This window comes from Haemaphysalis longicornis, unplaced genomic scaffold (genome assembly GCF_048455015.1).
Source record: "Haemaphysalis longicornis isolate Haplotype H1 unplaced genomic scaffold, Haemaphysalis longicornis Haplotype H1 scaffold_5, whole genome shotgun sequence".
Classification (NCBI taxonomy): Eukaryota; Metazoa; Arthropoda; class Arachnida; order Ixodida; family Ixodidae; genus Haemaphysalis; species Haemaphysalis longicornis.
Window position 1 is genome coordinate 99,552,624 of NW_027526385.1, and position 10,299 is coordinate 99,562,922.

Sequence of the window (10,299 nt, forward strand, 5' to 3'; positions counted from 1 at the left end):
TTGAGGGTGGTAGCCAGCGCCGCCCTGACTACACGGGGAGAAGGGGACCTTCTTTTTAACCCCCGGGGCGTGACACAAACGTCTACAGCCTGTCATGAGCGGGTAACTGGCGGGAAGCCCTCTTATGCTACCTAGGCATCAAGGCTGCCAGAACCGAGACCCTCGCTAGGCTTTTGCAGATTAATATAGCAAGTAAATGAGGGGCTCGTTGAGGAAATACAGAAACATAGGTCGGCAGTCTACAACGCCAAAGGAGGCATAGGGGTGTGGTTAGGCTCTATTTTTTACTATGCTTAATGAAGTTAAGATTGTTTTTTAATATGAGGAAGAAAGAAAGAAAGAAAAACACGCGCCTAGAGTGGGGACCGAACCCACGCCTTTCGATTAAATCTCGAATGCCTTACCAATTCGGCTATCTGGGCGCTGTGTTCTCCTTCACTTTCTGGGCTATTTATATTTACTAGAAGTGTATCTGACGCTTGAGGGTGGTAGCCAGCGCCGCCCTGACTACACGGGGAGAAGGGGACCTTCTTTTTAACCCCCGGGGCGTGACACAAACGTCTACAGCCTGTCATGAGCGGGTAACTGGCGGGAAGCCCTCTTATGCTACCTAGGCATCAAGGCTGCCAGAACCGAGACCCTCGCTAGGCTTTCGCAGATTAATATAGTAAGTAAATGACTGGCTCGTTGAGGAAATACAGAAACATAGGTCGGCAGTCTACAACGCCAAAGGAGGCATAGGGGTGTGGTTAGGCTCTATTTTTTACTATGGTTAATGAAGTTAAGATTGTTTTTTAATATAAGGAAGAAAGAAAGAAAGAAAAACACGCGCCCAGAGTGGGGACCGAACCCACGCCTTTCGATTAGATCTCGAATGCCTTACCAATTCGGCTATCTGGGCGACTGTGTTCTCCTTCACTTTCTGGGCTATTTATATTTACTAGAAGTGTATCTGACGCTTGAGGGTGGTAGCCAGCGCCGCCCTGACTACACGGGGAGAAGGGGACCTTCTTTTTAACTCCCGGGGCATGACACAAACGTCTACAGCCTGTCATGAGCGGGTAACTGGCGGGAAGCCCTCTTATGCTACCTAGGCATCAAGGCTGCCAGAACCGAGACCCTCGCTAGGCTTTCGCAGATTAATATAGTAACTAAATGAGGGGCTCGTTGAGGAAATACAGAAACATAGGTCGGCAGTCTACAACGCCAAAGGAGGCATAGGGGTGTGGTTAGGCTCTATTTTTTACTATGGTTAATGAAGTGAAGATTGTTTTTTAATATAAGGAAGAAAGAAAGAAAGAAAAACACGCGCCCCGAGTAGGGACCGAACCCACGCCTTTCGATTAGATCTCGAATGCCTTACCAATTCGGCTATCTGGGCGACTGTGTTCTCCTTCACTTTCTGGGCTATTTATATTTTCTAGAAGTGTATCTGACGCTTGAGGGTGGTAGCCAGCGCCGCCCTGACTACACGGGGAGAAGGGGACCTTCTTTTTAACCCCTCGGGGCGTGTCACAAACGTCTACAGCCTGTCAATGAGCGGGTAACTGGCGGGAAGCCCTCTTATGCTACCTAGGCATCAAGGCTGCCAGAACCGAGACCCTCGCTAGGCTTTCGCAGATTAATATAGTAAGTAAATGAGGGGCTCGTTGAGGAAATACAGAAACATAGGTCGGCAGTCTACAACGCCAAAGGAGGCATAGGGGTGTGGTTAGGCTCTATTTTTTACTATGCTTAATGAAGTTAAGATTGTTTTTTAATATCAGGAAGAAAGAAAGAAAGAAAAACACGCGCCTAGAGTGGGGACCGAACCCACGCCTTTCGATTAAATCTCGAATGCCTTACCAATTCGGCTATCTGGGCGACTGTGTTCTCCTTCACTTTCTGGGCTATTTATATTTACTAGAAGTGTATCTGACGCTTGAGGGTGGTAGCCAGCGCCGCCCTGACTACACGGGGAGAAGGGGAACTTCTTTTTAACCCCCGGGGCGTGACACAAACGTCTACAGCCTGTCATGAGCGGGTAACTGGCGGGAAGCCCTCTTATGCTACCTAGGCATCAAGGCTGCCAGAACCGAGACCCTCGCTAGGCTTTCGCAGATTAATATAGTAAGTAAATGAGGGGCTCGTTGAGGAAATACAGAAACATAGGTCGGCAGTCTACAACGCCAAAGGAGGCATAGGGGTGTGGTTAGGCTCTATTTTTTACTATGGTTAATAAAGTGAAGATTGTTTTTTAATATAAGGAAGAAAGAAAGAAAGAAAGAAAAACACGCGCCCAGAGTGGGGACCGAACCCACGCCTTTCGATTAAATCTCGAATGCCTTACCAATTCGGCTATCTGGGCGACTGTGTTCTCCTTCACTTTCTGGGCTATTTATATTTACTAGAAGTGTATCTGACGCTTGAGGGTGGTAGCCAGCGCCGCCCTGACTACACGGGGAGAAGGGGACCTTCTTTTTAACCCCCGGGGCGTGACACAAACGTCTACAGCCTGTCATGAGCGGGTAACTGGCGGGAAGCCCTCTTATGCTACCTAGGCATCAAGGCTGCCAGAACCGAGACCCTCGCTAGGCTTTCGCAGATTAATATAGTAAGTAAATGACTGGCTCGTTGAGGAAATACAGAAACATAGGTCGGCAGTCTACAACGCCAAAGGAGGCATAGGGGTGTGGTTAGGCTCTATTTTTTACTATGGTTAATGAAGTTAAGATTGTTTTTTAATATAAGGAAGAAAGAAAGAAAGAAAAACACGCGCCCAGAGTGGGGACCGAACCCACGCCTTTCGATTAGATCTCGAATGCCTTACCAATTCGGCTATCTGGGCGACTGTGTTCTCCTTCACTTTCTGGGCTATTTATATTTACTAGAAGTGTATCTGACGCTTGAGGGTGGTAGCCAGCGCCGCCCTGACTACAAGGGGAGAAGGGGACCTTCTTTTTAACTCCCGGGGCATGACACAAACGTCTACAGCCTGTCATGAGCGGGTAACTGGCGGGAAGCCCTCTTATGCTACCTAGGCATCAAGGCTGCCAGAACCGAGACCCTCGCTAGGCTTTCGCAGATTAATATAGTAACTAAATGAGGGGCTCGTTGAGGAAATACAGAAACATAGGTCGGCAGTCTACAACGCCAAAGGAGGCATAGGGGTGTGGTTAGGCTCTATTTTTTACTATGGTTAATGAAGTGAAGATTGTTTTTTAATATAAGGAAGAAAGAAAGAAAGAAAAACACGCGCCCCGAGTAGGGACCGAACCCACGCCTTTCGATTAGATCTCGAATGCCTTACCAATTCGGCTATCTGGGCGACTGTGTTCTCCTTCACTTTCTGGGCTATTTATATTTTCTAGAAGTGTATCTGACGCTTGAGGGTGGTAGCCAGCGCCGCCCTGACTACACGGGGAGAAGGGGACCTTCTTTTTAACCCCTCGGGGCGTGTCACAAACGTCTACAGCCTGTCAATGAGCGGGTAACTGGCGGGAAGCCCTCTTATGCTACCTAGGCATCAAGGCTGCCAGAACCGAGACCCTCGCTAGGCTTTCGCAGATTAATATAGTAAGTAAATGAGGGGCTCGTTGAGGAAATACAGAAACATAGGTCGGCAGTCTACAACGCCAAAGGAGGCATAGGGGTGTGGTTAGGCTCTATTTTTTACTATGGTTAATGAAGTGAAGATTGTTTTTTAATATGAGGAAGAAAGAAAGAAAGAAAAACACGCGCCCAGAGTGGGGACCGAACCCACGACTTTCGATTAGATCTCGAATGCCTTACCAATTCGGCTATCTGGGCGACTGTGTTCTCCTTCACTTTCTGGGCTATTTATATTTACTAGAAGTGTATCTGACGCTTGAGGGTGGTAGCCAGCGCCGCCCTGACTACACGGGGAGAAGGGGACCTTCTTTTTAACCCCCGGGGCGTGACACAAACGTCTACAGCCTGTCATGAGCGGGTAACTGGCGGGAAGCCCTCTTATGCTACCTAGGCATCAAGGCTGCCAGAACCGAGACCCTCGCTAGGCTTTTGCAGATTAATATAGCAAGTAAATGAGGGGCTCGTTGAGGAAATACAGAAACATAGGTCGGCAGTCTACAACGCCAAAGGAGGCATAGGGGTGTGGTTAGGCTCTATTTTTTACTATGCTTAATGAAGTTAAGATTGTTTTTTAATATCAGGAAGAAAGAAAGAAAGAAAAACACGCGCCTAGAGTGGGGACCGAACCCACGCCTTTCGATTAAATCTCGAATGCCTTACCAATTCGGCTATCTGGGCGACTGTGTTCTCCTTCACTTTCTGGGCTATTTATATTTACTAGAAGTGTATCTGACGCTTGAGGGTGGTAGCCAGCGCCGCCCTGACTACACGGGGAGAAGGGGAACTTCTTTTTAACCCCCGGGGCGTGACACAAACGTCTACAGCCTGTCATGAGCGGGTAACTGGCGGGAAGCCCTCTTATGCTACCTAGGCATCAAGGCTGCCAGAACCGAGACCCTCGCTAGGCTTTCGCAGATTAATATAGTAAGTAAATGAGGGGCTCGTTGAGGAAATACAGAAACATAGGTCGGCAGTCTACAACGCCAAAGGAGGCATAGGGGTGTGGTTAGGCTCTATTTTTTACTATGGTTAATAAAGTGAAGATTGTTTTTTAATTTAAGGAAGAAAGAAAGAAAGAAAGAAAAACACGCGCCCAGAGTGGGGACCGAACCCACGCCTTTCGATTAAATCTCGAATGCCTTAACAATTCGGCTATCTGGGCGACTGTGTTCTCCTTCACTTTCTGGGCTATTTATATTTACTAGAAGTGTATCTGACGCTTGAGGGTGGTAGCCAGCGCCGCCCTGACTACACGGGGAGAAGGGGACCTTCTTTTTAACCCCCGGGGCGTGACACAAACGTCTACAGCCTGTCATGAGCGGGTAACTGGCGGGAAGCCCTCTTATGCTACCTAGGCATCAAGGCTGCCAGAACCGAGACCCTCGCTAGGCTTTCGCAGATTACTATAGTAAGTAAATGACTGGCTCGTTGAGGAAATACAGAAACATAGGTCGGCAGTCTACAACGCCAAAGGAGGCATAGGCGTGTGGTTAGGCTCTATTTTTTACTATGGTTAATGAAGTTAAGATTGTTTTTTAATATAAGGAAGAAAGAAAGAAAGAAAAACACGCGCCCAGAGTGGGGACCGAACCCACGCCTTTCGATTAGATCTCGAATGCCTTACCAATTCGGCTATCTGGGCGACTGTGTTCTCCTTCACTTTCTGGGCTATTTATATTTACTAGAAGTGTATCTGACGCTTGAGGGTGGTAGCCAGCGCCGCCCTGACTACACGGGGAGAAGGGGACCTTCTTTTTAACCCCCGGGGCATGACACAAACGTCTACAGCCTGTCATGAGCGGGTAACTGGCGGGAAGCCCTCTTATGCTACCTAGGCATCAAGGCTGCCAGAACCGAGACCCTCGCTAGGCTTTCGCAGATTAATATAGTATGTAAATGAGGGGCTCGTTGAGGAAATACAGAAACATAGGTTGGCAGTCTACAACGCCAAAGGAGGCATAGGGGTGTGGTTAGGCTCTATTTTTTACTATGGTTAATGAAGTGAAGATTGTTTTAATATAAGGAAGAAAGAAAGAAAGAAAAACACGCGCCCAGAGTGGGGACCGAACCCACGCCTTTCGATTAGATCTCGAATGCCTTACCAATTCGGCTATCTGGGTGACTGTGTTCTCCTTCACTTTCTGGGCTATTTATATTTACTAGAAGTGTATCTGACGCTTGAGGGTGGTAGCCAGCGCCGCCCTGACTACACGGGGAGAAGGGCACCTTCTTTTTAACCCCCGGGGCGTGACACAAACGTCTACAGCCTGTCATGAGCGGGTAACTGGCGGGAAGCCCTCTTATGCTACCTAGGCATCAAGGCTGCCAGAACCGAGACCCTCGCTAGGCTTTCGCAGATTAATATAGTAAGTAAATGAGGGGCTCGTTGAGGAAATACAGAAACATAGGTCGGCAGTCTACAACGCCAAAGGAGGCATAGGGGTGTGGTTAGGCTCTATTTTTTACTATGGTTAATGAAGTGAAGATTGTTTTAATATAAGGAAGAAAGAAAGAAAGAAAAACACGCGCCCAGAGTGGGGACCGAACCCACGCCTTTCGATTAGATCTCGAATGCCTTACCAATTCGGCTATCTGGGTGACTGTGTTCTCCTTCACTTTCTGGGCTATTTATATTTACTAGAAGTGTATCTGACGCTTGAGGGTGGTAGCCAGCGCCGCCCTGACTACACGGGGAGAAGGGCACCTTCTTTTTAACCCCCGGGGCGTGACACAAACGTCTACAGCCTGTCATGAGCGGGTAACTGGCGGGAAGCCCTCTTATGCTACCTAGGCATCAAGGCTGCCAGAACCGAGACCCTCGCTAGGCTTTCGCAGATTAATATAGTAAGTAAATGAGGGGCTCGTTGAGGAAATACAGAAACATAGGTCGGCAGTCTACAACGCCAAAGGAGGCATAGGGGTGTGGTTAGGCTCTATTTTTTACTATGGTTAATGAAGTGAAGATTGTTTTTTAATATGAGGAAGAAAGAAAGAAAGAAAAACACGCGCCCAGAGTGGGGACCGAACCCACGCCTTTCGATTAGATCTCGAATGCCTTACCAATTCGGCTATCTGGGCGACTGTGTTCTCCTTCACTTTCTGGGCTATTTATATTTACTAGAAGTGTATCTGACGCTTGAGGGTGGTAGCCAGCGCCGCCCTGACTACACGGGGAGAAGGGGACCTTCTTTTTAACCCCCGGGGCGTGACACAAACGTCTACAGCCTGTCATGAGCGGGTAACTGGCGGGAAGCCCTCTTATGCTACCTAGGCATCAAGGCTGCCAGAACCGAGACCCTCGCTAGGCTTTTGCAGATTAATATAGCAAGTAAATGAGGGGCTCGTTGAGGAAATACAGAAACATAGGTCGGCAGTCTACAACGCCAAAGGAGGCATAGGGGTGTGGTTAGGCTCTATTTTTTACTATGCTTAATGAAGTTAAGATTGTTTTTTAATATGAGGAAGAAAGAAAGAAAGAAAAACACGCGCCTAGAGTGGGGACCGAACCCACGCCTTTCGATTAAATCTCGAATGCCTTACCAATTCGGCTATCTGGGCGCTGTGTTCTCCTTCACTTTCTGGGCTATTTATATTTACTAGAAGTGTATCTGACGCTTGAGGGTGGTAGCCAGCGCCGCCCTGACTACACGGGGAGAAGGGGAACTTCTTTTTAACCCCCGGGGCGTGACACAAACGTCTACAGCCTGTCATGAGCGGGTAACTGGCGGGAAGCCCTCTTATGCTACCTAGGCATCAAGGCTGCCAGAACCGAGACCCTCGCTAGGCTTTCGCAGATTAATATAGTAAGTAAATGAGGGGCTCGTTGAGGAAATACAGAAACATAGGTCGGCAGTCTACAACGCCAAAGGAGGCATAGGGGTGTGGTTAGGCTCTATTTTTTACTATGGTTAATGAAGTGAAGATTGTTTTTTAATATAAGGAAGAAAGAAAGAAAGAAAGAAAAACACGCGCCCAGAGTGGGGACCGAACCCACGCCTTTCGAATAAATCTCGAATGCCTTACCAATTCGGCTATCTGGGCGACTGTGTTCTCCTTCACTTTCTGGGCTATTTATATTTACTAGAAGTGTATCTGACGCTTGAGGGTGGTAGCCAGCGCCGCCCTGACTACACGGGGAGAAGGGGACCTTCTTTTTAACCCCCGGGGCGTGACACAAACGTCTACAGCCTGTCATGAGCGGGTAACTGGCGGGAAGCCCTCTTATGCTACCTAGGCATCAAGGCTGCCAGAACCGAGACCCTCGCTAGGCTTTCGCAGATTAATATAGTAAGTAAATGACTGGCTCGTTGAGGAAATACAGAAACATAGGTCGGCAGTCTACAACGCCAAAGGAGGCATAGGGGTGTGGTTAGGCTCTATTTTTTACTATGGTTAATGAAGTTAAGATTGTTTTTTAATATAAGGAAGAAAGAAAGAAAGAAAAACACGCGCCCAGAGTGGGGACCGAACCCACGCCTTTCGATTAGATCTCGAATGCCTTACCAATTCGGCTATCTGGGCGACTGTGTTCTCCTTCACTTTCTGGGCTATTTATATTTACTAGAAGTGTATCTGACGCTTGAGGGTGGTAGCCAGCGCCGCCCTGACTACACGGGGAGAAGGGGACCTTCTTTTTAACTCCCGGGGCATGACACAAACGTCTACAGCCTGTCATGAGCGGGTAACTGGCGGGAAGCCCTCTTATGCTACCTAGGCATCAAGGCTGCCAGAACCGAGACCCTCGCTAGGCTTTCGCAGATTAATATAGTAACTAAATGAGGGGCTCGTTGAGGAAATACAGAAACATAGGTCGGCAGTCTACAACGCCAAAGGAGGCATAGGGGTGTGGTTAGGCTCTATTTTTTACTATGGTTAATGAAGTGAAGATTGTTTTTTAATATAAGGAAGAAAGAAAGAAAGAAAAACACGCGCCCCGAGTAGGGACCGAACCCACGCCTTTCGATTAGATCTCGAATGCCTTACCAATTCGGCTATCTGGGCGACTGTGTTCTCCTTCACTTTCTGGGCTATTTATATTTTCTAGAAGTGTATCTGACGCTTGAGGGTGGTAGCCAGCGCCGCCCTGACTACACGGGGAGAAGGGGACCTTCTTTTTAACCCCTCGGGGCGTGTCACAAACGTCTACAGCCTGTCAATGAGCGGGTAACTGGCGGGAAGCCCTCTTATGCTACCTAGGCATCAAGGCTGCCAGAACCGAGACCCTCGCTAGGCTTTCGCAGATTAATATAGTAAGTAAATGAGGGGCTCGTTGAGGAAATACAGAAACATAGGTCGGCAGTCTACAACGCCAAAGGAGGCATAGGGGTGTGGTTAGGCTCTATTTTTTACTATGCTTAATGAAGTTAAGATTGTTTTTTAATATCAGGAAGAAAGAAAGAAAGAAAAACACGCGCCTAGAGTGGGGACCGAACCCACGCCTTTCGATTAAATCTCGAATGCCTTACCAATTCGGCTATCTGGGCGACTGTGTTCTCCTTCACTTTCTGGGCTATTTATATTTACTAGAAGTGTATCTGACGCTTGAGGGTGGTAGCCAGCGCCGCCCTGACTACACGGGGAGAAGGGGAACTTCTTTTTAACCCCCGGGGCGTGACACAAACGTCTACAGCCTGTCATGAGCGGGTAACTGGCGGGAAGCCCTCTTATGCTACCTAGGCATCAAGGCTGCCAGAACCGAGACCCTCGCTAGGCTTTCGCAGATTAATATAGTAAGTAAATGAGGGGCTCGTTGAGGAAATACAGAAACATAGGTCGGCAGTCTACAACGCCAAAGGAGGCATAGGGGTGTGGTTAGGCTCTATTTTTTACTATGGTTAATAAAGTGAAGATTGTTTTTTAATATAAGGAAGAAAGAAAGAAAGAAAGAAAAACACGCGCCCAGAGTGGGGACCGAACCCACGCCTTTCGATTAAATCTCGAATGCCTTACCAATTCGGCTATCTGGGCGACTGTGTTCTCCTTCACTTTCTGGGCTATTTATATTTACTAGAAGTGTATCTGACGCTTGAGGGTGGTAGCCAGCGCCGCCCTGACTACACGGGGAGAAGGGGACCTTCTTTTTAACCCCCGGGGCGTGACACAAACGTCTACAGCCTGTCATGAGCGGGTAACTGGCGGGAAGCCCTCTTATGCTACCTAGGCATCAAGGCTGCCAGAACCGAGACCCTCGCTAGGCTTTCGCAGATTACTATAGTAAGTAAATGACTGGCTCGTTGAGGAAATACAGAAACATAGGTCGGCAGTCTACAACGCCAAAGGAGGCATAGGGGTGTGGTTAGGCTCTATTTTTTACTATGGTTAATGAAGTTAAGATTGTTTTTTAATATAAGGAAGAAAGAAAGAAAGAAAAACACGCGCCCAGAGTGGGGACCGAACCCACGCCTTTCGATTAGATCTCGAATGCCTTACCAATTCGGCTATCTGGGTGACTGTGTTCTCCTTCACTTTCTGGGCTATTTATATTTACTAGAAGTGTATCTGACGCTTGAGGGTGGTAGCCATCGCCGCCCTGACTACACGGGGAGAAGGGGACCTTCTTTTTAACCCCCGGGGCATGACACAAACGTCTACAGCCTGTCATGAGCGGGTAACTGGCGGGAAGCCCTCTTATGCTACCTAGGCATCAAGGCTGCCAGAACCGAGACCCTCGCTAGGCTTTCGCAGATTAATATAGTATGTAAATGAGGG

The 10,299-nt window shown here is 48.2% G+C and overlaps 9 non-coding genes across 9 annotated transcripts; all 9 read right to left on the reverse strand.

Moving 5' to 3' along the window:
* Positions 1–350: 350 nt before the first annotated feature.
* On the reverse strand, positions 351–422 carry Trnak-uuu (transfer RNA lysine (anticodon UUU)). Its single transcript has one exon. It is a non-coding gene; the product is annotated as a tRNA-Lys (tRNA).
* A 1,369-nt stretch (positions 423–1,791) lies between these two features.
* Trnak-uuu (transfer RNA lysine (anticodon UUU)) lies at positions 1,792–1,863 on the reverse strand. The gene has a single exon. It is a non-coding gene; the product is annotated as a tRNA-Lys (tRNA).
* A 412-nt stretch (positions 1,864–2,275) lies between these two features.
* Positions 2,276–2,347, reverse strand: Trnak-uuu (transfer RNA lysine (anticodon UUU)). The gene has a single exon. It is a non-coding gene; the product is annotated as a tRNA-Lys (tRNA).
* A 1,850-nt stretch (positions 2,348–4,197) lies between these two features.
* On the reverse strand, positions 4,198–4,269 carry Trnak-uuu (transfer RNA lysine (anticodon UUU)). The gene has a single exon. It is a non-coding gene; the product is annotated as a tRNA-Lys (tRNA).
* A 412-nt stretch (positions 4,270–4,681) lies between these two features.
* On the reverse strand, positions 4,682–4,753 carry Trnak-uuu (transfer RNA lysine (anticodon UUU)). The gene has a single exon. It is a non-coding gene; the product is annotated as a tRNA-Lys (tRNA).
* Positions 4,754–7,077: 2,324 nt separating this feature from the next.
* Trnak-uuu (transfer RNA lysine (anticodon UUU)) lies at positions 7,078–7,149 on the reverse strand. Its single transcript has one exon. It is a non-coding gene; the product is annotated as a tRNA-Lys (tRNA).
* Positions 7,150–7,560: 411 nt separating this feature from the next.
* Trnak-uuu (transfer RNA lysine (anticodon UUU)) lies at positions 7,561–7,632 on the reverse strand. The gene has a single exon. It is a non-coding gene; the product is annotated as a tRNA-Lys (tRNA).
* Positions 7,633–9,002: 1,370 nt separating this feature from the next.
* Trnak-uuu (transfer RNA lysine (anticodon UUU)) lies at positions 9,003–9,074 on the reverse strand. Its single transcript has one exon. It is a non-coding gene; the product is annotated as a tRNA-Lys (tRNA).
* Positions 9,075–9,486: 412 nt separating this feature from the next.
* Positions 9,487–9,558, reverse strand: Trnak-uuu (transfer RNA lysine (anticodon UUU)). Its single transcript has one exon. It is a non-coding gene; the product is annotated as a tRNA-Lys (tRNA).
* Positions 9,559–10,299: the final 741 nt, after the last annotated feature.